Source organism: Apis florea, unplaced genomic scaffold (assembly GCF_048593485.1).
Source record: "Apis florea isolate Af1SG1 unplaced genomic scaffold, ASM4859348v1 contig_3772_pilon, whole genome shotgun sequence".
In the NCBI taxonomy this organism is placed as follows: domain Eukaryota; kingdom Metazoa; phylum Arthropoda; class Insecta; order Hymenoptera; family Apidae; genus Apis; species Apis florea.
Window position 1 is genome coordinate 3,710,738 of NW_028256845.1, and position 27,032 is coordinate 3,737,769.

At 42.9% G+C, this 27,032-nt stretch overlaps 1 protein-coding gene and 1 long non-coding RNA gene across 3 annotated transcripts in view; one reads left to right on the forward strand and one right to left on the reverse strand.

Moving 5' to 3' along the window:
* The window catches only part of Scgdelta (sarcoglycan delta), a 214,531-nt gene that overhangs the window by 88,397 nt on the left and 99,102 nt on the right, over window positions 1–27,032 (forward strand). The gene's annotated exons all lie outside the window — the stretch shown is intronic.
* On the reverse strand, window positions 5,902–9,467 carry LOC147656432 (uncharacterized). Its single transcript, XR_015294446.1, has 2 exons — window positions 9,389–9,467; window positions 5,902–9,310 (listed from the first exon to the last, which is right to left on the reverse strand). It is a non-coding gene; the product is annotated as an uncharacterized LOC147656432 (long non-coding RNA).

The window sequence follows — 27,032 nt, forward strand, 5'->3', positions numbered from 1 at the left end:
GTTCGTCGATTCCGACCAGGAAAATAAACGCGCGAAAAATAATTTCGTGGTTCGTTTCGACCTTTTTTTTTTTTCCATCTATTTTTATTTCTTTTTTCTTTTTTTTTATGATTTATTAGTTGAAAAATTATTCGATCTGTACCTTTGATATATATATATATGTAAAATACATATGCATGAAAAATCGTGGTTCTTTTGTTCGAACTTTCCAAGCCCAAATTCTTCGAATATTTGGTTTATTATTATTTTTTTTTCTTCTTTTTTGCCGCAACGAAATCGAAGTCCCTAAATTTAAATCCCTCCCCGATTTTAGGCCAAAACTGCTCAATTATCGTAGATCGTTGTTTTCTTCTTCATCAACTATCGTAAACAAACGTTAAATTATTTGAAAATATTCAAACTATTAATTCCAATCTCGTTTCCGGAAAACGGAGAAAAGATTTTACCACTCTGATTTCCCGTAAATAAGTAGATAAGTAACGAATCGAGGTACGGTCGATCAGGAAACGAGGCCGCAGCCGCAAATTGTCAGGATCGTTTTCACGCTGACAAATGTTCCCCCTCTCGATGATCGATGTCCCCTCTCGACCCAGCCCATGTCTCTACCCTTGCCTCTTCACGCCTCGTGCTCTCCTTCTCCTCGTTCTCGAGTTAGGAATCGCGGTTAGAGGGTTGTCTCCACGAGGGGAGTGAGAAATTAGGGAAGGTTTAACGGTGGCCACAGCGCGGCTGGGCCCCCGCTCTAAGCGATCATGGATTAGCTGGAAGGAGGAAACGCAGCGGAGGGCAACGCTTGGCAAAACCATGCGCCAGCCAGCTAATTACTATGGCACGACGGCGGTTTAGAGGCCACCGAGCTTCGCTCTCGTGATCGTTACGGCCATCCGGCCGCCGAGGGGGCGGAGGGATTCCGTTTCCCAGCCAGAGTCAATGATGGTGTGTACTTGCGCTCGTTACATGGATCTAGCTAATGCAAGAAGTTTGAATCGACGTTAGATGCGAATCAATTCGTGTAACGCTACTACTACTACTACTACTATTACTAATGTAGAGTAGAAGAGCGTTTCAAAGATCCACGACGAGCGTGGAATACGAAACGAGGGATAGAAACGATGAGTTTGCTGCTCGTTTATAAAGAGACTATTTGATGAGATTATTTGTTGCCAATAATAAGAAGAAGGTTATCTCCATCTTTCAACAAGATTTACCGATTTAAATTCTTTCTCGCACGTTGAATCGCGAGAGGAACGAAAGAGGAAGGAAAGGAAAAAAAATGTCGGTGCCTCGTTAATGCGATAACGTTCCGCTTTCATCGAGTGGATTCCTGGGCTGGAGGAGAAGCCGGCGTTCGAGCGCTCGAGTGTTACGAATATAGAAACAAAAGAGGTGCGTGTGTGAAACGAGACGACGTGTATGAGGCGGTAATAAAAGTGAAGGTCGCGCTCGGTGCGACTGTTGTTCCAACGATGGCGATTCGGTGTATACGGCGAAAAACGACGCGAGTTTTGTTGTCTCTCGTGCGATTTCGAAGTGATATTAGGAGAGATATTGGTTGGCGTGCTCGTCACGTCTCACGAATCCTCGACGGATAATGATTCGGTGAATGGAGAGAGCGTGCAATCTGCCGCTCAAATAGGCGGCAAACAAGGCGTTGAAATCGTGAGTGGCTGCTCATCGAAGAATGAGAGGAGGGGAGATGAGAGCGAGAATCTCTTGGAGAAAGATTATTGTCGCTTACTCGAGGAGAAGGGAAAATGACTGGGAGGATGCTAATTAACCAGCTCCGGGTACTCTTCGGTCTCTGACACGAAGCCTCTCCCCTCTCCTCTCACTCTCTCTCTCTCTCTCTCTATCCTCAAAAGATGTTTACGCTGCGAGAGGATGCTTTAATCGAGTTGAAGAGACGAGTCGAGTAACCCAATTAACTCTCTCTTCCGTTACTTCTACGCTATGCTTCCGTGCCTCATCCTCTTCTTCTACACCTCTCTCTCTCTCTCTCTCTCTCTCTCTTCCACTGTTTCTTCACTGTTTTCTCCGCATTCCACGCTCCATCGATAGTATCCGCGTTTTCGTTCTCTTCACTTGGCATAAACGTCAACCGACCGCGCGACGAAACGTCTTCCCCATTGGGGAAAAAACATTTTCCTCGAATAACAGCCGAGACTACGGCGGGATCTCAGCCGACGGTGACATGACCGGTGACAGGGATAATTAATTTTCCTAATTGAAGTCTCTGACTGGGGCAACCGGTTGCTCCTTTGGGAGGTCCTCGATCGAGTTTCGTTTCGAGTTTGTAATGGGAAGTCAACCGGGTCTCAAGATTTATTATTCCTCTTTACTGTCGTGGTAAGATCTTAAGTTTCAATTGGAGGCAATCATATCGTTTCTTTTTCGTTTTCGCTCGACTTTCGATCGATTTAAACAATTAGTAGAATTTCGATCTTTAATTATTGCCACGCGATAAACGATAGAGTTTCAAAGGGATATCTTTTTAACGAAGTTTTTTCAAGTTGAAAAAAAGGATACGTTTCCTACGTAGATCGATTGTAACTCTTGCAAAATTGTTGGAAAATAAATAAAGAAAAAAAAAAAAAAGAAATGTTTTTCCACGCCAACTTGCTCGATTAATTTCATCGTTTTCGGGTGAAGGATTTTTCGGGAAAAAATATACCACCGACCACTCCGACACGCAACCTCGTTAATGAATACCACGCACCGCCGCCATGTCCTCCGGCTTCCGGTTCATAAACGTCACGTCGTGGCATGTGCAATTTTCGGCCGCAATTGCGTATAGTCGAAACTACACGCGCGATAGTTAGTCGAAACTGCGTGGAATGCATCAAATCCCCTCCTCCTCTCCCCTTCCCCATCCCTTCGAGGGATTAATTGACGCGCGAAATTATAAATATGAATTTATACTAGAGAATTATTCTGTTGTTGTTTATTTGGGATCGTTGAGCGAGGAGAAATTTCGAGAAAAAGTTGGGAGGGAAATATCTCGGACGAGGATTTTAATTTGAAAAGAATCGATTGTCTCGTCTGTTTGATTGACGGCACGAAGGAATCACCGCGTAATCGTTCGAGGATAAATCTTATTTTTATTTTCTACACGATGAACAAAGGGAAAAAAATTGCTGGGAAATAATATAAGATAATACGATTCTCTCGATTATCTCTACGCTTGAGTTTTTAAAACAATAATTTTAATGAAAATTCATATTTTTCCCTCCTCGTTTCTCAAATGCGCGAAAAATTATGAACCCACTCTTTTTATCTCTGCTAAAGTAGCTTATTTTAAGCTTGTATTTTCGTGTTGATATCATAATATGTAACAAAAATTACTTACATTAGCATTAACGCATTATTTTACTCTTTTTCTTCGTTTTATCCTGCTCCAATTCCGTTTGATCCGAATTTCTTCTTCCATCGATTATTCAAATAATTCAAAAAATCCTTTGTTCGTAAAAAGAGTGCCGGTGACAAAGACAGGGGATTGTTTCTTCGAACAATCGCTCAAGGCGTGTGTATCTTAAGCCAAAGAATCGGTGATCACACGTGACTGGTTATCACCTTAAAATTTTCCTTCGCGTCTCGCATAATTTTTTCCTACTATAAAAAAACCACCTTCTCAGGCAGATCCCTTTTCAAACCTCTTTTTATCTTGGAATTTTTCTTCGCAACCGACGAAAGGAAAACGAAAGGGAAACTTGGTATCCTTAAAACAGAACGTTATTGCAGAGAGATTTAATCGTCAATTAATTGCGAAAGAAATATTTAAATCGAGGAATTCGAAAAGGAGATTGAACGAAATTCGAAATTCTCGAAGCAGTTGTCAAGAATTGTTAATGATATGAAGAAAGGAAAAATAAAGAAAAAAAAAAGAAAATTTCTATTTTTTCAGAGAAACGATTTTCAATTCGATGCATTCGAATATATTTTGGTATTATTTTCGAATTTATTCACCGTAATCTTTTCACTTTCGCCCATCTAAATAACTGAATTTTGTCTTCAAAATTTCACAACTTTCTGTTGCATGGACGACAATGATCTTTCGCAGAATAATCACAGCTGTAAAGTTAGTTTTCTCTCGTTTCACGATGATCCATTCAGCGAATAATCATTCATTGCACGCGTAAATTTTTCCAAAACATCGACATGATTATACGAGATCCATCAATAATTAATCAGATGAAAGAACAGAAGAAACGTTTGTTTAATGCGATCTTAATTGAAAATAAACTAACGCCAATTATAATTCTTTCTTCTCTCAAAGAAGAGAAGAAACCGTGGCGACTGCTTGGGCCGCATCTAATTATAACGAAAATATACACAAGACAGGATTTCAGCCTCGTAAACACCATTTGCATCGCGAAGTAAAAAAAGAGCTCGAAATTAATATCATATTACCGTTCCAATTATTAAATTAAATTCAAACGTCGCTTTCAAATCATATAATTCTTCCTTTTGAGAGAACGAACTCTAAATCGAACTTAAATAACCCCAAATAAAATATCCGAGAAACCGAGACTCGGTCGATTTTCCCGATTATCCCTCCTTTTAAAAATTCTCTCTTCCTCGAACTCGATTCTTCTACGCGAACACAACGAAATAAACTCGATTACGAGCCACTTCGATCGACGAAGAAATCGCGAACGCGATTATTCTCCGCGCGTGAAAGTTCCTTAATTTGAAACCGCCGAGAATTCTGATAACCATAATCGTGCAACGAAATAGCCTCGATTACACGACACGATTGTACCCTCCTTCGTAAACTCGTCGAGATTATTATTATTCGAGTGAAATTGAACGAAAGTGTTGGCGGATGCGGAATGCGTGTCGCGGATATACGGAACGGAAAGGAAGGAAGAGCAACGTTGCCGGCGGCTTAACCGAATAAAGTGGCGGCAGGCGTAGTGGTAAAAGCGGTTGCGTGTGCCCGTTCCAGATTATCGCGCCGTGACTTTTCTCAACGGACGCGACTTTCCCCGATCGAACGAATCGATGCGAATTTTCTCGTCGATTCTTGTTCACATCCTCCTCGGTCGAAATTCCTATTTGAAATTTAACAGGAAAAAGAGGAGGGATCGATACGAATTCTTTTTTTTTCAACCACTTCAAGTATTTTCCTTGCCACGCCAGTTGTTATCGAGTCGAATTTAAACTAAGAAAATACAAACTAAATTATTAATTTCTCTGGGGTAAGAAGAATCGAAAAAAAGTCTTCTCCCATCGACCAACCGAATCAACCCCGTTGAGTTACAATATCCAATTACAACCCCCTTGAATAACAAGTGTACGATTAACATTAAACTCCATTTCACCGGCGCCCCTATCTAAATTTAATCTCGGCGTAGGGCTGCAATTTATCCAGGCCACGCATCACCCTAATTCTCCCCCGCTGATACCTTCAGAAAAACCTTCGTGCACAACACGTTCCTTTCCTTTCCTTTCCTCGTCCAACCCCCTCTTCCCATCCATCCACTAATCACTCGGCCCGGCCACGATAACGCTGAACGCGTAATTAACGCCGTGTAATCGGAGGAAGGGTTGGTTTCATTCATTCGTTCGTTCTTCCCGTGTTACGACACCCGATCGATCTCGATCGCGAGTGTCGCGCGTACGCACCTCCCTCTCTCCTCTATGATAATCAACCGTCGATATTGACCTGCATTCAGAGAGAGAGAGAGAGAGAGAGAGAGAACTTCTCTCGAGTTTTCTATACGATTCTACGAGCCGACGGTTGAAAAGTTGCAACCGATTAAGGAAGATTCGAATTGGAGCTCGAATCGGAGTGGAGAGTACATGAAAAATTGAAATTCTGAAGTTATCTCGTATTATACAGGGTTAGATCTAGATCGATAGTGGATCGGTATACTGGATCTGCGAGTAAAAAAATAAGAGAAGAATGGTAAGTTTTTATTGTCGCGCTTTATTACCTCGAAAAGAGGTTTACGTTTCCATTTCAAAGGGAAATTGAATTTATCACTCTTCGAATTTCTATCTTCTGCTATCGGCGCAGTGGAATGCGCTATTAATCCTTTCTATTGGTTCTTGCCGCTAATTGACGATTTGAACGATGCACAATCGATTTCCCACTGTTCCCCACAGAGTTAGTCGGGCATTAACTCAAGTTGAATAAGCGGTTAAAAATTTCGAATAAAGTTATTTCAAGCGATTAAAATGTTATCGAATAACATTTACTCGTAGATATTATCCAGTTGATCCAATTTTTCATCCGTTTGTCACTGCAGTTCGCGATTATTTTTGAGTCTTGAACGATAAATTATCGAAGTAACGTTATTCGTAATTATTCAATCATTAAATTTTGCCCATCGATAATATTTTTCACATTTTTCACACTAGAACATACTGGTGAACAGTTTGATCGTTTAATCCGGAGACAATCCCTGTACATTACAATCATAACGATATACAATGTATTATATTCGTTCGACATTCCATTAATTGACTTGCTCGACTTGTCTGACAAACGACTGATCTATACTTGTTTGACAATAACGCAGCCTTACCATTTGTCCGGCCATAAAAGCCTCCTTTCTACCTTAGCCACCGAACGATTGATCCACAATATTTATCGGATAGATAAACTGACCCTGTCTGACAAACGACCGACTTATACTACTCATTTAACTACGACTATATCCCCGGCAATGGACAAAATTTAACAGTTGAAGTTAAGAATAAAGTTGCTTCGATAAATTACTTCAATGATCTATTGTTCAAAACGTAATAATAATCGGGAACAAGTTTTAATTACTTTAGGTAATATTTTTTTTTAACCGGTTACTTTTCTCTGACCTTCTCTGACTAACTCACGACCAGTCGATCGACTTATTATTAATATTTTTCTTTCGCTCGTCACAACCATCTTATCCCATTTTCCATATAATTTTTTCCCATATCTCACTCGTCCAACCAGGATTATCAACCATATGGCAATGTCTAATCGTGTCCAGGTGCGGATAGAGCGCATTAAGGGGCGAAACGAGAGAATAATGCCGGCCGTACGCAAGTGGATATACGCGTAAAGGGCTCGTTCGAAATTGCTGTAAAAACGATATGATTACAAGAGGAGAAGCGTAATTGCATTACGACGATATTATACGCACGAAATAATGGGGGTGCACGCATCTCGTATACAGGGTATGCAAGATTACAAAGTTGCTAAAAAATGTAATTCAATAGATTCTGCAATCAATCCTTTCCACGATTTTTATTATTGAATACAATGTGATTCAAAAGCGCTTAGTTTAAACCCTAGATTAAACTCAAGATATATATACTCGATCTACGACAAGGAGATGCAAATTTTTCAATATTCGAATAACGAAGAAATTTTACTAACCTCTGTCTGAATATTGATCCGTTTATTCAACGAAGAAATATCGATAATTTTACTTTCGAAAGGATCCTAATGACCACCCTCTTCTTCTTTTTTTTTTTTTTCAAACACTCTGTACTTTCGCATGTGTACGTAGAGGGTGAATTAAAACGAAGAGAGGGAAAAGTGTATAGCCGCGCCGGAGTTATGGCCAATAAACTACGCACGCACGAGTATTCCAACCGGTCGGATGGAAAAAGGAAGGAGAAGCCTCCCCTCTTGCTCGAGGACAAGCAAGGCTCTCCCCTCCCGATAAATGAATATTTAATCCATCTTCTCGCGTGGATGTAACCAATTTGAAGGTTGGCCCCCTCTCTCAAACGCCGGTAAATCTCGCGAGTTCTCACCCTCTCCAAGGGTTGGACGCAACCTCGACACCCACGGTGTCGTCGTCGATCAACCTTCTCTCCCCTCTCGTCTTCTCCTTCCCCGTCCACCTATCCCTGCGGATTCATTCGGTATTCCATTCGTGGCACGCTCCCGCGTGAAATTCGCCTCTCCATTGTTCTTTTCGATCATATTCACGGGGACCAGCATTGTCCTTAACTCGATATTAATTATCGCGTCGTTAACCGGGGATATTGTCCAAGTTAACCTGCTTCGTTTCTGAATAAATAAAGTTGCGGGTCGGGAACAATGGAGGGTAGATAATACGTTTTTCTCTTTTTTCTCTTTTTTCCTTTTCTTTTTTTTTTTTTTTTTTTTCTTTTTCTATGAGAGATATTGAGAGAAAGAGACTGTTCCCTTCGTTCCTTTTTTCCGCTTCTGGTGGAGATTTCGCTTCTGGAAAAATCTTTGCGGAACGGGCTCGGGGAAAAAGAGAAACCTCGACGAAAGAAAAGGGAAAAGTGGGAGGGAGAAAGGGTAAAAGCGTTTATCGGTGTTCGTGTATTAATTCGAATTATGTAGAACCAGAGAGGGGAGAAAGAGAGAGAGAGAGAGAGAGAGTGGCGAGTAAAAACGAGGAGGACTGTTTTAGCAAATATTCGCAATCGTTAAATTTCCTGGAACAACTCGGTACGTGTTAATAGAAAGGGAGGCTTATCTTTTTCCAACCGGTTGTTAACGAGTCTCCTCGTATCTGACGCTTGAACGGGGCGATTCTGGGCACGGTTGATGACGAAAAAAGGCGAAATAAAATAATATCCCCCTTAATAATGGCTCGAGTGAAATGGCAACGGTCGGTCGGGAGACGAATTGAGCCTTGCCCTTTGCCACTCTCTCGCGTTCCAATCTTTGTCCTCGGGAGCCGACAAATTTTGTTCCTTCGGAACAATACGAGCAATACAATCCGTGGATTTTCAGTTCATCGTTCAAAAATCGATCTCTATCAATAATTTTATCGATTCTTCCTCGTGAAGCTTAATTTGAAAAGATACCTCGTCTTATTCGTATTTTTTTAGAGAAATAATTCTCTATTGGAATGAAAGAGTGGTAAAATGGCCACTCTCTCTCTGATTATTTTGCAAGATCACGGATGTCGCGATAATTGGAAAGTTTCTCCGGATCCTTTTCGGCGAGAAAAGGAGAAGGTGAACGCGATATCGCGTAATTATTGCTCGGTTTTGAGGAGGATGGAAACTGCACGGATTCTTCCTTTCAAAGCTTGCAGAGGTAATCTTGAAACAGGAGGTTTGTCTAATAACTCCGCGCGTCAAAAGGATAGCTTGCGCTTCATTAAGCCTCTCGAAAACTTGCCGGCTGATTAAGACGGATGCCGCCCTCGCCATGGAACATTTTCGGGGCTATTGGACAGCTAGCAACGCATTCATACGATCATGGATCATGGTGTAGATACAAGTTGATAGCTATGCTCTTGGTACGCAAGCTCACCAACGACCCAATTTCTTAATAGACTATCCATATCCAAAATGGTGGATGATAGAGCTTTCTCTTCATCTGGGATAACTACAACAGAAATTATAACGATAAAATTATTATGGATCTACACGATCATGGTAAAAATACAAGTTGATATTGCTTTACATTGTGCTCAAGACGACTCAATTTCTTAGTGGATTATCCAAAATGGTAGATGATAGACTTTCCTCTTCGTTGGATAACTACAACAGAAATTATAACAATAAAATTACCGTGAGTCTATGAACGATTCAATTTTTTTAATGGATTATCCAAAATGGTAGATGATAGACTTTTCTCTTCCTCCCCTATAACACGAATTATAACAATAAAATTACTGGACGGATTTAGAATAGATGTTATATTGTATTAGTGTAATATGATTCATAAAAGGTAATTGATTCATATCACCGTGCGAGCCGTAATTCCTTGGCCACGTATGAAAAATTAAAAGATTAATACGAATATCCTTTTTACAAGCTTATGAATTTTCTATTGCGCACACAACACAGAGCATAGCCCGGTTACAACCTTTTGAATTCTGTTTCATAGAATTTTAACGGGGAGAGAAGGAGTATTTTAGAAACGGGGAGAAAGCCGTCCCTTTCACGAGATTGTCCGGATAGCGAAAAATCTGAATAGATCCTTTCGCTCCGGGTAATTCCTTCGAATACATGCCCTGATCTTAAAGCAAAGAAGAGAGTGGAGAGATCGTTTTTTATCAATTTCGATTCTCTTCAACCCGATGCGAAATTAGCGAGTCCTTTTAAAAGGTAATGAAAATTCCTCGATCGTCGCAATTCTTAAACCGTTACAACCCGTCTCTCCCCCGTAAGGGACGAGAGCTATTCGTCTTCCCAAGTTTTCCACGCCACCTTCCCCCTCCCACCAATCCTCCCGCCTTATTCCTTTTCCTCCCTTTTCGCTTTTCCGCTTTTCATTGTTCCAACACGCTGCTCTCTCTCTCGTGAAAATCCCCGCGCTGCCGAAGAAAGAAGAGCAACACGAAAGAAATTCGTAAAATTTTATCGAGCCAGTGGCATCGTGGATATATAAGATCTTTGGCGATCGTGAAACGACCAGAAGAGTCTTGATATTGCATGCATTTTGTATAGATCTCCGTGTAATATTTGCGCTCTTTGGCACGCGAACGATTTAACGAATCTTGCGATCTTTTCTTAATCTCGAATGTAATAACTCCTCTTCCCTTTCTTCTTTCTTCGAAATCAAATTTTTAACAAAGCTCGTACAGTTTGTTCTTCTTACTAATCATTTCAAAATATATATATATATATATATAAATTATATCAATTATATCATTTTATATCTACTTTTAATTCGTTCCAAAATTCTCTTGTTCGTTGAACAAATATTCAGAGACTGTTACCGGTGATTATAAAATTCGAACCAATAACAGAGAATAATTGATATTAAAGGGGACAGAAAGGAATGGGAGAAATCGTCGTATTTATTGTCGAAATCTAGGAAAACAAAGGAAAAGAAGAAAAAAGTAAAAAAAAGAAAAACCACCTTTCTTCCTTTTTGTCCACAGCGATATTTTCGATCCTCGTTGTACTCGCGTGCGCGCAATATCGATAGCCACCCCCTTTCAAGGCTGCGTAATTGATTCTCGCGTGGGAAAGAAGCGCGTCCCGTTGAACTTTCACCCCATGAAATTCAAATTTCCCGCGCGCTTAATTTTCGACAAGGAATAATCAAAAATTTTCAGAGGCAAACTGGCTCCTCTCCTCGTAATCCCGTGGCGCGAGAAATTCTCTCACCTTTCGGCAAAATATTTCTCTTCCTTTTCCTTCTTTCTTTCCCCCTCCCCTTTCTTTTCCATTAAATTCGTTTCGTCAGTTATGAAAGATTCCCTCGCGTCTTCGGAGGATGTTGCCGCTCCAACATCAGAGCCCTTATCCCGGAGGGGAAATTCTCGAGGAACAACACGTGCCCTCCGGGGCCAGTAGGGAAAGTTTCCACTAAGTACGGTTAAATAAATCAACGGCGCATTGCGTGCAAGCTTTAAAACGAGTTTTTAATTTAAACGTATCCCGGCGCAAATACGTAATTTCCATGATTTAGCGGCGTTCTTCTCCTTCCTTTTTTCCTTTTTTCTCTTCTTCTTCTTCTTCTTCTTCCTCTTCTTCTTTCATTTTTCTTTTTTTTTTTCTCCTCCTTTCTTCTCTTTTCGACTCTCAGGCGGTTGAATAAAATTGAAAACGAATCTTTGGAAGGGGAGAGGAGGGGGAGAGATGGAGATAGTTCCTGGATATTTAGGATAATGGGGGAACGGGTACGGCGTTACATTCATGGACGATTACTTAAAACTTTCGAACGATTATGGCCGCGATACGTTAACGCCGGCTACTACTTTCATCCCCTTATAGAATAGCACGAAGAAAAAGAGTCGTAAAGTCGTTTCTACCATTAAATTTCCCGCGAAATTCCTCCCCCTACTTCCCCTCCCCCCCCTCCCCGAGTTTCCCTCTTAATGTAACGCAACCAACGAGTCCAAATTTGTGCACGGCTCATTTCGTGATAGGCAGAATATTTTAAGAAATGTAATCCAATTGTTGTACTATTCCAGGCTGCTAAATTGAAAGAAAAATTGGTTCTCTCGTTTATCTCACTGTACGATTGAAGAAAATTGTAAAAAAATTCGAGACTTCTACATAAATCTATGAATTCGAATCTATACGATTTTTATATTCTTATTACGAAAAAGAGGAAATTTGTGAACTGTGAGATTTCGTCGTTGAAAATTCACAAACATCGCGGTTGAGAGATGGAGAGTTTCGAGAAACGAACACGTAGCTTTGATAAATCGTGATCGTAAGATGAAAAAAGAAGAAGAAGAAGAAGTAGAGAGAAAAGAGAGAAAAAGAGTCGTAAAGTCGTTTGTACCATTAAATTTACCGCTTCCCCCTTTTTTCCCACTTTCGCCCTTAACGTCTCAATGATTCATCCGATAGAAAATTTTACAGGTCGCGTTAAGAAACATCTTCTTCTAATCCAATAATACTATATTAAACGAATCGATGACAGGGAGAAAATTTTACGAAATTTAATTCTCTCTGATTATCCTTAACTTCCGTTCGAACATAATTCATCCCATGAAAAAATGATGCAAAATTTCAAAAACTATTCATTCTACGCATAAATTTTTATAAACTCACGAAGAGAAGTATCTGAAAATCACTCGTGACCGTATTAATTTTGTTGTCACGAATCGAAAATTCACAAATATCTCGAGATGAACACGCGTATTCTTCGACGTATCGTAATCGTAAAAAAAAAAGTAGGAGAAGAAGAAGAAGAAGAAGAAGAAGAAGAAGGAAAATGGGGAAAAGGACGCGTGTCGGATCGGTGTAATTTGCAGTTACACGGAGATCGGACAATAGCTGTGCCCGATCCCCCTAACGCGAAATGTTAAGCAATTTCTCCGGCTGATTTCAATTTCAAATTAACGCGTTCCCCATGCAAATTAACGCGGATCGGTGCTGCGTCAATATTCATCGGCGGTCGTAAGCGGGTTACGGATTTTTCTCTACGCGACCCCTCTACATAACTCCCCCCCCTCCATCGTCTTTGCCCGCTGCTCGCTCGCACGCGATCGCCACCAGAGCCACCGCCAACTCTCCGAAATATCATATCGAGTCCTCTGCGTATTTCTGCGAGCCGACGATTTGCCGCGAATGGCTTAATTACCATCGAGATTGACTCGAGACAACTGTAATTAAGAGGGAGCTCGGGCTTTGAGGGGGACGGACAGATGGAGAGACCGATCGTGATCACTGGATGCGGCGGTGGAAGGGGCGGTTGAAGATGGAACCGGAGCAAAGGCGGATACCAGACAGGGAAGGAGGGAGGAGAGAGAGAGAGAGAGAGAGAGAGAGAGATCGGTGACTTATTTGCATGTAATAGGTCGAGAGTCTGACTCGATAACGAGATCCAATCGGCGATCGTCTCCCCTCGAATGTGCCCCACGCCAACGACGCCTTTTATTTCGGTCACACTTATTTTCCACCCCCATTTGCCACGCTTCGTCACGCTTCTGAATATTCATACACATAGATCGAAATAGAATTAGCCGGCGAGTTATTACCCTTTGAATTAACGTTATCCACAGGGGAGATATATCCGCTCTTGCTTCGATCCCCTCTTCCAGATTAATCTGTTTATCATATCGTGTGTATATACATATATATATATCACTATCGTAGAAACGGTTTGGTAGAATGGATGGAAGATGGACGAGAGTCTCTCTCTCTCTCTCTCTCTCTCTCTCTTTCTGAAAGATCGAGAATCGGTTCATTATGTGTGACCGAGTGTGCATTTAAACCGGCGCGCTTTTCATCCGCGGATGTCGAGATCTCCAAATCCGATTTAACCTTTTTTGCGCTTTTCAACGCCCCTTTCCTTTCTCTTCCTCGTACTCGGAACCGACTCGTTCCATCGTTTGAAACACGCGCTTACAAAAAAAAAAAAGAAAAAAGACGGGGGTTGTAAGTTAAAAAGCCGAAGAAGGTGGCCAGGGTGAAAGAGAAACGGGGGAGGGAGGGAGAATCTGCATGAAGTCGAGGCTTTAAGTGGGTCTAGAACGAAATTCATCGCGGGAATCGAGAGGGAAAAAGTGAGTGAGAGGGGAAGGGGATCGTGCCAGTTTGGTCGGGTTGGTTGAACTCAAAGAAAATCCTGATTCGCCCAGATGAAGAACGCACGGCTCCCGACTTTTTGATTCCTATCCCATCTCTCTCTCTACACGTTCCACGTCCTGCTTTCCTTCTAATCGTGTTTCCGCGCCTTTTTGTTTCATCCTTGCTCTTTTCTCTCTCTTCTCTTCTCTTTCTTCCTCTTCTTCGCCGTTTCCTTCGTCTCTGTTCGTCGATTCCAGGGCTCGTAGTTTTCTCGTCGAACGTGACGTCGTCGATGGGGTAAAATGGAGGAAAGGTTGAAACGAAGTTCTCGCGAATAAGGAAATAATTACAGTGCTCTATTTCGAGTTCTTTTCTCGCCGTCTTAATTTCCTGCTCACGATACTTCCTCTTTCGATACGTTTTCACCGGATGGAATGGCGGATGCATCGAGTTTCGCCGGAATTGTTCCTTAATTTTTAGAATCGAGCTAACTTCCAAACCAGAAACGGAAGCAACGATAATAGTTTTTTTTTAAATATACGTGATAATAAATAATCGATCAAAGTAAAAGAATATATATATATACTATAACGTACAGTTATATTGCATTCTATTGTTGTATTGCATTCAAAGTTAATTTTTCGAAGATATTTTTTTTTTTCCCCTCCCACCGGTGTTTCGACGATAAAAAATTCGAAACCAGTTTTAGCGATCCTATTAGGTCATCGTACCGGGCTTCAAATTCTATAACAGACTTCCAATTTTCCTCGATCAGCGCTATTTAGCACAACAGATTCGACGCGAGCATCGGCCGATAACAAACGAAGGGATAAAGATCGAAATAACCCCCGGGCCAATAACTCCAACCAACCCTTCAATTCTTCCAACGTTCCATGCATTCCACGGGGCCATCCCGCCCTGCCCAATATTTCACCCCTCATTTTTCCCTCGAATGCAGACGACAAAAATCAATACTCGAAATCCGCTAAAACGAATGAAAGAAAAAGGGGAGAGGCGGAGAGGGTTGGCGAAAAAAATAAAATGCCGAGAGCCGAGCAATGCAAGGAAAAAAAAAATTCGAAAAGGAAAATAGAAAAAGAAAAAATCGAGCATAGAAAACGAAATGAAGAAAAAGAAACGAAGAAGAAGAACCGGTATTAACAGCAATTAACCTCGTGCTTTCTTTTTTTTTTTTTTCATCGAGCGGAAAAACAAGGAGCGAGAGAGAGAGAGACGTATCGTTCACCGTTGACGCGAAATGCGGTCATGTCGAGGCACCAAGATACCGCCTTTAGAAATTCCCGATAAACTAGAATCGAGCATGACGCGGCTTCCCCGTAATAGATGCGCCCCCCAACCTCTCCTCCCTTCACTCCCTCCTTCTCCCCCTCTCTCAAGTATCCAAGTATCGCGTGCCGCGACCGGGGCGACGCATTTATGCAGCCTCTATGCGCTCGAGATCGTCGCGGTGCTCGTTTCGTGCTCCTCGTTTTCTACCCGTCCGCACGATCGCAGCTGCATCGTTTCGCGCCGCTAATCAAGCTTGATAGACGACGACCCCCCTCCCCCCCCCTCCTCTCCATATTTCATAATATCGAAATTGTCCCGGGGAAATGCGTCGGAGAGTTTGCATACAACGGTTCCATCCGCGCGCGTTAATGCACGTTTTCTAAACGACCCTGGACGATCGTAAAAAAAAAAAAAAAAAAAAAGGAAAAAAGATTCTCTCCCGTACAATACTGGCTACGGGATGTTTTCAAGATTCTTTCTGCTGAGGAGAGAGGGGGAGGAGTCCGGTAGGATTTAAAGTCGATGTGTGGGAGGGGAAAAAAAAAAAAAAAAAAAGAAAAAAAGAACCGACGAATCGACAATCGTAATTGGAGAACCGCGTAATTGGAATTTATCGGATCCGCGTGGACGGGGAGTTTTTGCCACGCGATGAAAGTTTCGACGAGAATTGAAAATGATCGGCGGTGAATCGGCGCGATCGACACGCGCGAATTTGCGAAAGGGATTCGTAGTTATTCTGTGGAGAGGACGCCTTGGCGTGAGACGCGTGGACCCCTGTCCGGGGTCCACCGGCCACGGACTGCAATCATTTTTCTTAAACATCGTTATCAATCCATCTTCGACCGAGTTAAGAATGCGATCGAGAAAATGTTTCGGCCACGAATTTTAATCCTTCCTCGGCATCGATATTACTCGTACATCATTCCCAGCGCATTATCGGATAAGGATGCTAACGATACAAATAGCACCTGGCTGCATCCCACAATTTATACAAAATTCCTCGTGCTCCAAATCGAAAATCTATAATATTCAAAAACCATCATTTACAAACGAGCATGGGTGGGGAAGAAGAAGAAGAAGAAGAAGAAGAAGAAGGATCGAAACGAAAAGTAGGGAGGAAGTAAAATTTCGTAAACAGGGGTGGGTATTCGAGGAATGTTGGAGGATGGGATGGTTGGATCCGCGTTATCGCGGTGCGCGCACGAATCGAACGCATTCATAATGGAGTCGATCATCGCGTACAGTGTAAATTTCGTCGTCATTAGCCGCGTGTATATTCAGGGCGAGCGGCAGTTTCGACGTCGTAATTCATCAGCGTGTACCGAGGCCACATTGTCGACCATAATTCATTCGTATCTTGTTGGCCCACCGTGCAAACTGTGTATACGACCCGATACTCTTCCAAGATGTTTTGCGCCGCGTTAATTGCGCGCAAATTCACCTTTCGCTCGCTCGCTTGCTCTAAAAAAATTTTAAAAATACGAAAGGTTAATAAACGAAATGGATCGATTCGTTTTAAAATAAATGAATAATTCTCGCTAATTCGGTTGAGAATTTCGCTCGCCAAGAATTCACGGCCGATCGTTTTAACCGTTATTTTATTATTATTATACGTGTTTGAATTATTCTCGGCTTTATCCCTCGTAATTTAGGCAAACGCACGGAAATCGCGATGAATTTAAGCAAAGAACAGTTTCTCTGTCGCAACCGCGCGAGGCTATAGTCTTTGCCAGAATATTCGCTAATAATTTCTACAAACCCATTTTCGAATGCTTTGCACCGCTTAATGATTGATTAATTGACTGCAATTTTCCGCACAGGCAACGAAATTTCATTATAAATTACGCGAGTGGAACAACACGCGCACAATCGCGAAAACGGATCGAGAAATGAATCAACGAAACTCTTCTCCTCTTCTCGATCTCAATCGGGCGTCCTTTCTTCTCTGGAAGAAAATCGAAAGAAACGAAGAATTGGAAAAGGAAGATTTCGATATTTCGAAGATCGCGCGTCGTTCTTAAATTAAATCTAGGAAAATATCCCTATTCCAAAGGGATATACGCATACGCACGTGATGCCATCCCGTATTCAACGAGGCTTCGAACCAACTGAAATTTCATTCGATATTTATCAACACGTTAGGGAGGGGGGGGAGGGGGTTTCTCCCCTGTACGTATCGGTACGGGACGAGTTATCAAAGATAAATTAATTTGTAACCCCCGGAGCTTGATTAGAAGGGTGGAAGTGAATCGCGGTACAGACAGCGCCCGGTAAGCCCTGTCGCTACGTGCCTGCATCGCGATATAATCATTCTGCGCCGCGTTTCCGTTCCCCCCCTCGATCCTCTGTGTGTGCGTGCGAGCGCAGCTCGCCCGTTTCATCAACCATGGAAAGAGAGACCACTAGACGTTTCGACGTGGATCATCCATCAATTGCGTCTGCGTATCGAACCTGCGTCAGTTCACTGCCTACCCTCTATACCTACCCCCCTCCCTCCATCTTCTTTATTCCATCCTGTTTCACGTATGTATTCGTTAACTGGCAAAACGGCGAGCGGATAGGCGTGATCCGTATGACGAGGGGTGGGAGGGAAAAAAAAAAAGAATGAAAAAATGAAAAACCGCGTATTAGATCCGATTCAAGTTTGCATCCATTACGCTCCCTATCTATGAATCTCTCTTTCTATTTCGTTACCGGAACTACGGTGGAACAGATAGGATGGAAACAAGATGGTTCGTTTCGTTTAATTATACTCTAATATTTTCGAGTACACTTTCGTCTTAGGAGGTCACCTATTAATGTAACGAGAGGGAAGAGCCTCGTTTTCGGAGAGGAATGAGGCAAAGAGTGGTGGTGAGGCACAGATGTTTAACGAGTATATAAATAAGAGGGTGTTGGTCTGTCCAGAGAGAGGAGCATCTCGTGCCACGTAGTCAATAGCTCCTCTAGGACACTGGTGGCACGTGACAGCGTCAACCCTCCGCTATGCTATATTGCCAGGCATTACGTTGCTATATTATCGAGCTTCGTACGTACACGCGTCGCCAGTTTCGGCCCACGAATCGGAGACACGGAAACGGAATCTCGAAAACGATCCTCGATCGCGCGTTTCTTCGACGTTTTCTCGACGCTCGTGGATCTTGTGGACCCGATTTCGCGCCTGCACATCGCGGCGGGCGTGGTGAAAATGGCCGATAAAAGATCGATTAACGAAGAGAATAACGGGGAGTTTTTTTTTTGCGAGTGGCGAGATTACGGGATTATAGAAAATTGAATATTTTTTTTTTTGGAAATTTTGGTCGACATTCGGTCTATAATCTTTTTATATAGAGAATCTAGCGTTTGATGTTTGGCTAGAAATTTTATATAGGAAATATTCCACCGTGTGAAATCATATATATCGAAAAATCTAGTGTTTGGTGTCGCGTATATTTTTTTTATAGCTTTCCAAATCTCTTTTTTTTTTTTCTCCATCCGGAAGATCTAATATTTCAAATCGTATCCGTTAGCGGGGGAAAAACGCGATTAATTTGACGATAAACCGCGAAGAAAAAGAAAAATCAAATTCTCTCCCAAGAAATTCAATGGAGGAAAGAAATGGAAACACGATTTAATATGCCCGAAGAGAAACGTTATCATCCCATCGCAAGTGACAAGCGCGATCATTCAAATATTTGAGCAGCCGCTGCGTTAACGAGTTCCAACCAAATCTATTTGGCTTCGCAGCGGGCAAGCGGACAATCCTCGGCGATCGTCGTATCATCATCGACCGCGCGCCGTGTGCCTCTATTAATTTGAACCGCTTAACCTTTTTTTCTCAATTATTCACGATACAATCGCGTTAAACCGGCTCGCGTGACGAGAGAGGGAGAAGGCCCCGCACGCGTGAAACCCTCTGAAATATGTAGCCGCGGCGTAATGAAGGTATGTTTAATAAATAGCCATCCCGGGATCAGCCCCGCTTTCACGCGAGCCACGTCCCTCGCCGTATTCGTATTATCACTCCGTGTCACCTCGACACGAGTGTGCGTGGAAATTGTCGAGAAGCGCGGGAAAAAAATTCGAGGCGAGAAGACTCGGGCGCGTGCGAGGCGATAAAGTTGGTGGATCGATGGTGGGTTTTTCCAAATTTTTCGCACCGGTGGGGTGTTTGGAACGACACCTGTTCTCGGTCGAGATACAGAGGAGATCTGTTTCTTTCACTCGTTCAAATATATATCGATATACGATTCAACGATTTATGATGAAAAGTCCACCATAAATTTTGATAATTTAGACTTTATAGAAGGAAGGGAAAGTTGAAATATTCTCCACCCTTTTAAACTTTCGTTCTACTTTCCCTGAATTTTTTACAACCAACGACCCTTCCGCAAAATGCAAATATTCATCTTTGGAGAGGATTGGTAGGATACCCGTCGATCGTCTCGTGAGAAAAGAGGAAGATTCATCTCTCTCGGGCAATTTCCTCGCGCGGTTACAGCACCTTTTACGATTCTCGTACACCTGTTTCTCCCCAGCCTCTATTAAAGCGACGCAACCTCTCCCCTCCCTCCCTCTCTCTCTCTCTCTCGACCACTTCTCTCGAGAGCATCTCGGCCATCTCGCGCGCTCCATTAAAAATGAACGCCTCTCTCGCGGCGTGGCCGGTGAAAGCGTGGTCGGCGCGCATGAGCGGCCCCTAATAAACCAGGTATCGCCGCGACACCGAGCCATTTCATCTCGAATCGTAAACGGACAGCCGTCGAGAGAGGAGAAGAAACTTGCCTTCGCTCGCCTGTTCAACGTTTCAAGAAATATGGAACCGATCTCCCTCTTCCTCTCCACGTTTCCCGCCAACATTATTGCGAGCCGGCGTAACGAGAATGACCGATAAAAATATCGATTCGAATTTAATCCGCGGGAAGGTTACGCTCTGCCGAGCGGAAAATCGGGAAACGCTTCTGCCCGGTTTCCCTCCCGCTTCCTCTTAACCGTCGAACGATCGAACACGAAGGAGGAGGAAAACTCGCAAACGGAACGGTTTCGCCCTCCATTCGAAATCGGATCGATCGTGGAAATTCATCCATTGTGCTCCTTCCTACCCCCCTCCTCGTTAATTAAGGGAAAAATTGGCTCGCGTCAAGTTTCTCCACGTCAAGGTTTCTCCACGCCCAACGTTCAACGTTTTATATGTATATATATATAGAGCAACACTTTTAGCGTTTAGATCAATACCCTTGGATGGGATAGATATGTCCGAATATGGATATTAATCGCGATCAAACATGGCCAAATATTTGCCACGAGAATATATTTACCACCACCCGTTTATTAAATCGGCCGTACCAATTCCGACGGCTCGTTGCGTTTCCACGTTGTGATCGAAAACAGGTCGTGCTCTCGTCGTCGGATCGGATAAACAGGTTAGCTACGTTTCCCTCGCGCCCTAATATTCCGCCCTTAAGGCGGGCGAAAGACACGAGTCAAAGTGCATAGAAATTGGTCGCAACGAGGTAAACTTTCGCTCTCCTTCAGGAACAGAACTCTCTCTCTCTGTTTCTTGGAAATACGTTCGTGTTTTCGAGACGAGAGAGAGAAGAAATTGACCTGGGTTAGGGATTTTTTTCGTCACGTAGCGCAGGGAAACTCGTCGAGTGGAGGTCTCGAAAGGGGGTGGTTAGGGAAAAGAAACAGCGGAGAGGGATTCGAGGAAAGAAAGAAAGAAAGAAGGGAAAAAAGTGGCTGTAAGGAGGGATGGGAAGAAGCCAGCTCGCTATCAGATATGTATGACGTCGAGCCACTGACACGCTTTGGGTTCGGATTGTTGGTGTATCGGATCGGATAGGGCATCCATGCGTGATCACAAGATTCCCTAAGGCTCTCCCGATATACATCCGAATTACGAGTACAGGCTTCCAGCTGTTAGATTTTTCTCTTCTACGAAGAAATTGCAATTCTTTTTAATCGTTGAATAAAGAGTCTTCGTTTCTCTCCTTCTCCGTGATTAAAATTGTTTAAAATCGGATCGTATACGATGTCAACGATGAATTAGCTTCGAATACCTGTGAGCAAGTAAAATACTTTTCAGATCAGGCTGTAAGGGAATAGACGTGACCCGATGCGTCCCAGATATACACGTAATTTATTTAAAACGAGAGAGAGAGAGATTATATTTGGAGAGTGAATGTTTGAGATACACGTAACCTGGATTAAAAAAAATATCAAATATATTCAAAAAAGTAAATTCTTGATCTCTGTGCTTAAAATTTTACCCGTTCGATGTCGTTGATTTCTAAAGAGAAAAATTAATTCCAACAAATTCTCTCTCCTCCAGAAACCGCAACCGACAACCGTCCAACTAATCTCACACACGTAAAAGCCGCCTACTTGTAGCTTCCCTCCCTGTCACAACGAATAATAATTATCACGAGCGGACTTTAATCTTCGTCACGGTTAACATTCCCCGCACGTGTAGCCGATCCTCGATAGGATTCCCCGATCCTTGATAAGTTTCCGCCTTATCCTCACGCGAATCCGCGCGCGCGCACCACTCGACTTCTTGAAATTACGTTCCCCTCACACGCGATATACACGAACCGATATACCGGCGGATGAAACTTCAACCTCCTGTTTCTCGATTCCCCTTGTTTCGAATCCCCTTCCAAGTCCCTATACGTCATTTTTTTTTCGTGTAACGCACAATTTCTCCCCTCCTCCGTATGATTTGTGACGCGGGGATAAAAAGACGTCTCGTAAACTACGCTCGTCCCCCGGTATATACCCCAAGTTTCTGAAACGCCTCTCCGAGGTAGGCGTGGAACAGAAGTGGTGGTGAATCAGGGGCGAGAGAGAGAAGAAATCGTTAATCTTCGTTTCGAGAAAGAAATATATACGTAAGAAGTATTCGCGGTGTTTTTCACCGTGTGTGTGTGTGTGTGTATTTATATATAACACGATGCGGCGAAACGGAAGTGCCGATGGAACGGTCTCTCGTTGCGATGCGTCATCGAGAAAAAGTCGGGAACGGCGACATTGTGGGATGGTTTCTGCAGTTTCTGAAATTCTTGGAATTGTCGAGAGGAGAACGTTTTTGATAAAGTGATAGAAGTGAAATTAAAGGAAGCAAAGGGTAAGTTGTTCGCAAACGCTCCTGTCTCTTACATTTTTGTTTCTAGCGTGTGGTATTCGTCGCGTATATTAATCCTTTCGCTGCTACGAGCGATTATAATCGCTCTGAATAAGATGGAGATGTAGCATTGATATTTTTATCATCAATTTTTTTTTTTTTTTTCAAAGCAACAACTCGAGTTACAGTGAGGCGTAAACGCTGACCATCGTGCACATTTTTGATGCCGAAGTTAATCCGATTCCGTATCTGCGCCTCGATGCATTAAGATTCAGGATATTTTAACGCATCGATGTGACGTAAAATTTCTTTACCTCAAAATAATATCCGTAGTTTAATTTATTAATGTAATTTTGTATTCGAGCAGTCGAGAAAGTTTCGGATTAGTCGGATTAATACGAATCTCGAATCTGCTTAAGACGAGTCGAGCCCGATTTGCCAAGGAAAAATTGTTGATCGGTCGCGGGCAATGATCGAAGCAGTCCATCGTCTCGAGCAACGACGAAAGAAATGGTGTGATTATTCGTGGGGCGAGATGCGTGTCTAGGAAGCATAAACTCCTCGAGCTCGAATAAAGAACCGGGACTTTGACACCATTGAGCTCGATTCGAATTAATAAGAGAGAGAGAGAGAGAGAGAGAGAGAGAAAGAGAGGAAAAGAAAAAGAGAGGAGATCGAGCGAGAAAGAGGTCGGCGAGAAACAAAAGGGAGAATAGGATGGGAAGGAAACAGGGGAGGAGGGGGAAGGGATCGTGATTCGATCGAGTGTATGAAACGAGAACGAAGTGCATGGGAGTCGGGGGAGACGTGAAACGAGCCGGCGGCCTGTGATTTATATTCATAAGTTTAATACGAAGCAAGTTGCAGTCACGTCTCCGCCTGACCCTCCGCCACCCGCATAATTTATGTATTTCTCTTATGTCGACCTTCGAGGAAGCGCGGCGGCCTAGCGGCGGTGTCGAAATAAAGTCGAGCCACGGCCTCTCGTGACACGTTGTCGCCGCTTGAATTATCGAAACGCGTGCCCGCTTCCTTATACGAGCCTCTAACATGTGATCACACGAAACATTCCCAGAGAGATTGGAACAGATACCGATATGCATTTCGATTAATCCTCTCTTCTTTTCGCATTTTTCTTTCCTTTTCTCATATTTTCGAAATGTACAATTTTCCGTTGATTAATAGCTATTTTTTTCTTTTTAATTTCGAAGAATATTAATCCCGATGTTTTAAAAAAGTATCGTGTAAAATTTTTCTCCGTAGGTATCCGTTGTTGATGGAACAATGAAAAGGAAAGCGAAAAAATGCGTTTCGTTTCGATCCGTCCACCGAACGTTGCGCAGCCGCTACAAATTTTTTTCCACCCAATCGAGATTCGACTCTTAACCGCTCTTGAGTGGCCCTCGTTTTTTTCGAGGAGAATCGTCGATATCGGAGGTTCTTGTCCAGTGTTATTTATGTCTTTAGATAGTTTATCTTCTCATCCCAATTATAACGTTTCATTTCGATCGCTATTATTATTTTCGTCAAATGGAAGAATGCACGAAAAATTGTAAGAAAATCCCAATTGCGATCGTTTCATTATCAATTATAATCCAAATTTCCAGTGTTCATCGAAGCTCATCGCGATCCATACATTATGCAATCGACGGGTGTCGAGGTTTCGAAAGTATCAAAGACGAAGGAAAAAAGCATGGATGGCGAGAGGAGGGGAGGGGTCGTGCATAAAACCTTTATGCTCAAAAGTCTCTCGTACATTCAGCCACGGCGACTCGAGCCGTTTAATTACGAATTCTAAAGCTTCTTCGCCTGCCGGGGGAAACACACAGCCCCCGTTTGTTTGTCCCGGTCTTATTGCCACTTTTACGGCTCACCTTTCGGTGTTTCCGCAATGGAATCGGTCCTCTTCTTTCCATCTCATCGGCCTGAAACTTGGTATTCTTCCTCGATGACTCGAGACATAATAATTGAAGTATTTCGTAATCCCGATTCTTCTTCGATCGGGTAATAGAAATAGAATGGTTAAAAGAAATAGGTTATTAGGAAAATTATATATATTTTGCGATCTATTTATAGCGAAATACGGAGAATTGACGTCTTTTTTTTTTCAATTTTCGTCTCGTTTATAAATCACTAATGAATTGGGGGGAAAGGAAAAGATAAATTTAACGTTTAACTATCATTCTTCGTGTCAATTTGACACACTTTTTACGTAAAAAATAACGTTACTCCGATATTTGAAAAATTAATCTGACTTTTATCTTTTTAACGTGAAATATACGTTATGTCTTGTTAATGGGAAAACGTGCAACAAAAATAAATCGACAAAGTTCTTACCGTTCGTCAATTGTCCAGATCTTTGCCTTGCAATTGTCGCATGATAATTATCCGTTCCCAAGATAACGCATATTTGCACATTCAATATTCGATTCGAAGTTACGAACAAGAGAAATCGTGTTCTCCCTTCGTTCTCCTCCGTAATGTTAATAACAAAACGGAGTAAGTAAGATCGAAGCGACGAGAAATGATGGAATAAAATCCGATAACTTTCAACAAACTTTCGAACAATCAGCTATGAATAATTTTTACTTCTCCATTTCCAATAAAAATAATAATTACATCATCCTTCCATCGTTCATCGTCGTCGTTTTATCATCGTGGCAATTTAACGCGCGAGAGATAATGCGGGATGGATAAGGATCAATCCATTACGAGCAATGATACTTATTTATCCAATTTCTATATTAATTATCACGTGTTAACGTCACTACGAATGGAGAAAAAAGAAAAAAGGAAAAAAGAATTATAGGATAATTAATCTGGATCGAGGGAACAACGAAAGAACCTCTCTTTCTCTCTCTTTCCCTCTCACCCTTCGATCCACCATATTTCCTCATCGGATGGAAATGAAGTTTAACATAGGCATTCGAGTGGCCGCTTTGTACGGCGGTTTTCGTACGTGATAATTACGAGGTCGTAGGCCGACGACACTCGAGCTCACGGTTGCACTGGAATCACGGAGCACGAGCCGTGGAATAAGAAGCGGAAAGCTTTTCAACGAGACGAGGGGAGGTGTCGAGGGGGGAGGGGAGGAGGAGGAGGAGGAGCGAATTCCGGCCTCCCCCGCTTAAAACGCACGAACGAAATGTTTAATTTACCCGCCTTTGCTGCCGGCTAGTCTCCAGCTTCCGTTTCGAGCCGTGAATATTCGCGAAACTCGGCGCTCGTTAAACAGCGAGGCGTAATCGGCGATTTGTATAACCTTAATGACGGACCCACCCCCTCTCGTCTCGACCTCTTCCTCTCCCTTTCCTCTTCCTTCTTACTCCTTCCTTCCTTCTCTCTCTCTCTCTCGAGACTGTTCGCATAGGCCAATCCTTCAGACTTCAGATTTCGCTTCCTTCGTCGATCGAACGAAGGTAGGGACGGTGCTACTACTTTATTTTTTAATTAACGCAGTTGTCCGTTACCTCGAAGCTTGCGTATAATGCAACCTTCCCCTCCCTCCCCTTTCCAGGTTTTGCCAGTTTCGGAAGAGGCAAAAAACAAGGGTATGGGAAACGAAAAGGTTGAGGGGGAGGGGAAATCAAGTAGAGAGGGGAAAGAAAAATTGTTGAGACGTCGAGGACGGATCGTTTAATCGAAAACTTTACGAGGAATTCAGAGACTTTCTTTCTTTCGTTTTCTTTTTTTTTTTTTTCTTACAAGCGATGAAACTTGCCCTCCTCCCTCCTCTTTCTTCATCCTCTCCTCTCTTCCTCTCCTCAATCGCCAATCTTTCCGCTTCTTTCCATATCGTTTAAACGACACTATAACTCGCGCCCTTTTACTAGTCGAGACTGTACATAGGTTAATATAATTGAAAGGGCGAGGAGGAACGGCGGAGGGCGACGCATATCGACGATGCATAATTCAAACTCGTCGCGTGCAAATTCTTGTCCCCCCTCCCCCTCCCCTCCCCCTCTCCTCTTCTTCGTCCCTCCACTCGGCTAAAACGGGGAAAAATATACGGACGAGGCGCATAAAATACGAGATCCTCGAAATGTCGTCCTCGGGAGTGCTACTTAGCGGATACAGGGGAAGATCGGTGCCTCAAGTTCCGACTATTTCTTTCGTTCTTCTTCTTCCATTCTTTCGCCTCCCATCAACCTGTCCCTCTTTCCCCTCCGCTTCTCCCCGTTTCTCTCCTTTTTTCTCCCTGCCCCCTAATCTCTCGCTTCCTTCGTCCCCCCTCCTTTCTCTCTCTCTCTCTCTCTCTCTCTCTCTCTCTTTCTCTCTCTCCTTCCAGAGAGTTTTTTCCTCGCTCGAGCTTTCTTAACCATCCCCGGCGGGGGAGGGACGACGCAAATGGCAGAGTGAACTTGACTAAAGTTCAATATGCGGATGGTAGGGAGGGGGAGGGGTAGGGAAGGAGGGTGGGGGCGGCGGAACTACGGAACTTTTAAGTTTACAAACTCAGTCGAACTCGTTGCCCGACAGTTGGATTGATTTTAATATCGACTTTGTTCTCCAACTCGACTACCGGCCCGCTACTTTCGCGGCTTCTTTCCTTTCTCCTCCTCCCCCCTCCCTTCCCCCTCCCTCCCCCTCCTCCTCGTATCTCGACGTCGACATCTCGGCGTCGAAAGAAAGAAAGAAAGAAAGAAAGAAAGAAAGAAAGAAAGAAAGAACCGGCATTCTTCCATTCCATATTCGATCTCGATGTCGTTGCCGGATCATCGTTGCAGGATTCGTA